The sequence below is a fragment of the Sinocyclocheilus anshuiensis genome, unplaced genomic scaffold (assembly GCF_001515605.1).
Source record: "Sinocyclocheilus anshuiensis isolate Anshui unplaced genomic scaffold, SAMN03320099.WGS_v1.1 scaffold544, whole genome shotgun sequence".
Lineage (NCBI taxonomy): Eukaryota > Metazoa > Chordata > Actinopteri > Cypriniformes > Cyprinidae > Sinocyclocheilus > Sinocyclocheilus anshuiensis.
In genome coordinates this window covers 1,060,147-1,063,596 of record NW_015555763.1, presented here as the reverse complement: position 1 = coordinate 1,063,596, position 3,450 = coordinate 1,060,147, and the positions used below count along the sequence as shown (strand labels likewise).

The window sequence follows — 3,450 nt, the reverse complement described above, 5'->3', positions numbered from 1 at the left end:
TTCTTGAGCACAAAATCAGCATATTAGAGAGATTTCTGAAGGATCATGTGACGCTGAAGACTGGAGTAATGGCTGCTGAAAATTCAGCTTTACATCACAGGAATAAATTACATTTTAAAATATATTCAAATAGAAAACAGTTAAGTTGTAATAATATCTCACAGTTTTGCTGTTTTTACTGTATTTTTGATCGAGTAAATGCCGACTTGATTAACATAAGTGGCATCTTTCAAAAACATTAAAGGTCACATATTTTACACCTTTCTGGAGTTTTATTTTAAGTCTTGATGTCCTTAAGAATATATATTTGGGGTATAAGTACCAAAAACCATCTCAATATATTTTTACAGCTCCTCTCTCAGGAGCTCTGCTGAGAACAGGCCGATTTTGGCCTGTCTAATTAATATTCATGAGCCTCTCTTCTGATTGGCCTGTTGTTTTCTGAGTGACACACGGCCAGGCCAACCACAGGTAACTAGGGTCATGTATGCTGTAGCCTGCTGTGGATTGGTGATACTCACAAGTAAGGTCAATAGAAACACCGGTAATGATGGTCACTGGCAGGGAAATGTTGTCCGGCCTTACATGTTTGAACCGAACTCAGACCCCGAATCGGCGACGACAGGAGACAACCAACCACCTCCTCAAATGCGCTTACAACAGGATGTTTCAGAATGGTAATTCATGTTTTTTTTTTCAAGCACCGCTGTGTATGGCATTTGAGGTAATTTGTGAATTAGCATAGACTTATAGTCTAAATAAAACAATTTGAAACTGTTACTATTATTACACTTGTATACAAAACTTTGCATTATGCTTGTTATAGAGTGTGTGACGTCACGTGCACTACCGCCGGTGGCAATGTGTTGTTGTGCTCAGCAATGGCATGGACGCGATGTTGTCTGGGGGTTTGGCATAAGGAGAGTGGGACTGTGGGCAGTGCTCGGGGTGGTGACTGAAGGCGTTGACTGAGTAGTTCTGACGTCACCTTTTTACGGAAGTCGCAACGGTTCGTGAAAAATCACAGCTACTTTATGCAGGCTGTGTGCATTTGACTGTGGGTTGACTGTTTTGAAACTTATGTGGTAGTTACATAGCACCTAGACCTCAGTTATCATGAAAAAAGCCAGGAAATTTCAGTTTTGACAATATGGGACCTTTAAAAAAAAATCGCACAGACCCCAAACATTTGAACGGTTGTGTACGTAGTAACATACATGAATTTTTACTTCATGAATATTTAAAACATAAATGTTTTTATTAGGAATGTATCAATATTCAAATGATTCTGATAAGCCACTAATTTTGTTACAGATGATAACCGATGGATGATATTAAAATGTTACACTATTTTTGTGTAAATTAATCACTAAAAAGTAAAATCAGTCATTTAGACATCAAAGCATTATAATGCAAAGTATGAAAATGGACATGAATTTTGGCATTTGCTAAAGATTACATTTAGCAGTGTTATTAAATTATTAATTTTTAAAAATCAATATAATAAAGTTATTTATATATTGTGCATTGCTACTTATTAGTGTCTGTAATGTGTAGAGCCCGACCAATATATCGTTTAGGCGATATTATCGGCCGATATGAGCCTGTCGCAGATATATCGGTATCGGCGAATATGCCTCCAATATGAATTTTTTTTTACAGAACATATAACGCAGATGAAATGCTTCTAAATGGTGTAATTACTTAGTTTGTCCAGCAGAGTGCGCTCCATTGTTTGCCACTGGTGGCTCAGGTCAGTGTAGAGATGAGCGGATGAGCTCAAACTTCACCCGAGTGTGCTACTTCAAATAAATTATCCGCCTGCCACCCACCGCACCTATATTTAATGGTCACATTACAATGATTCTAATTCTTAGTTTTGCATGATGATATGATGAATGGATGGCTAATTTTTAACAGCAGATTCAGTGGCGTTAGTGCTGATCTGCGCATCACGGCACGCTTCTACGGCGCATAAGGCTCCACGGCCACCGGAGCTTATCGCAGCAACTCAAGTCAATGCTTGTGTTTATACCGGCCAAGCTGTGGCCCAGAACTAATGCGTATCACATCGGTCACATCACATTTCTTAACTGGGTGTCTACACCAGACGCGAGCGGTGCGACAAAATACAATAGAACCCAATATAATCAGTAATGCTGTCTACACTGGATGCGGCGCGATGCAGCACGACAAATCCCAATGCCTCGTTCGATTTATGACGTACTGACACAAAGCACAAATGATTTTCAACGGTCGTCCAGTGTAGACATGGTGTGTCAGCATAGTTTGTCAGTACAGTCAGTAACGTAGCAGATTGAAAAGTTAGTATCTTTCTGCAGTCCAATAGACGGCAGTGCGGTGGTGGCTTGAGTCTGTTGAATGGTGCTTTAACACTATATTGTCACCTAGTTGGACAGACTCAATGCCAAGTAAATAAACAACAATGTCCCCGTCTTTTACTCTCACAATGAGTTTATCATATTCTTTTGCTACATTAGTAGGGCCCTGTGATTTCCGCAATGCAGAAAACATGGACGGAATCGTGGAATCCATTCATAAAAACGGAATTTACTGTATAACGCGGAATTTCATGGAATTTGCCTTAGTTTTGATGAATAAATAAAAAACAGGTCAGTACACTTAAATCAAATCGCGATATAGACTAGTGTCTGTGAATATTAAACTGCAAAAAACTATTTTAAATACGAATCTGTAACGAGTCACTCCACTGAAGGCGAGCGTAGTGAGAACCCAAGTGGGCAGATTCATGGACAGGAGAGGCCTCCGAGGCAGATTCATGGACCGAAGAGGCCTCAGGAGCGCAGTGTGCAGCCCACACGCTCAAAAAGGCGACCTCCATTACAGGAAGGGCAGCAGAATGTGGCATGACCTCTAAGATGGCAGGGCTTGAGAGCGCTGACGTTACCGGGATGCCTGCAGCTCGCACTGACATCAGAGGTGGGTCCATCACACTAGCAATCAGACATTTCAGTCCAAGCCCAAGCGCCGCGTCCGACTCAGGCGTGGCGGCCATCTTGGCCGGCCATTCAGGCGTGGCGGCCATCTTGGCCGGGCATTCAGGCGTGGCTGCCATCTTGGCCGGGCATTCGGGCGTGGCTGCCATCTTGGCCGGGCATTCGGGCGTGGCAGCCATCTTGGCCGGGGACTCGGGCGTGGCGGCCATCTTGGCCGGCATGACGTGAGCAAGCTCTGGCTTGGCAGACGTGACGTGAGCAGGCCCTGGGGTAGCAGACATGACTTTAGCAGACTCTGGCTTGGCAGACATGAATTGAACAGGTTCTGACTTGGTAGATATGACATGAGTAAACTTTGACTTAACTGGCATGATGTGAGCAGGTCCTGGAGTAGCAAGCATGACGTGAGCAGGCTTTGGCATAGCAGACATGACGTGTGCAGGCTGTGGCTTGGCAGGCGTGACGTGAGCAA

At 43.2% G+C, this 3,450-nt stretch overlaps 1 protein-coding gene across 1 annotated transcript in view; it reads left to right on the top strand.

Annotated features, from left to right (window-relative positions):
- LOC107674040 (isovaleryl-CoA dehydrogenase, mitochondrial-like) overlaps positions 1-3,450 on the top strand; it is an 18,134-nt gene that overhangs the window by 10,488 nt on the left and 4,196 nt on the right. The window lies entirely within an intron of this gene.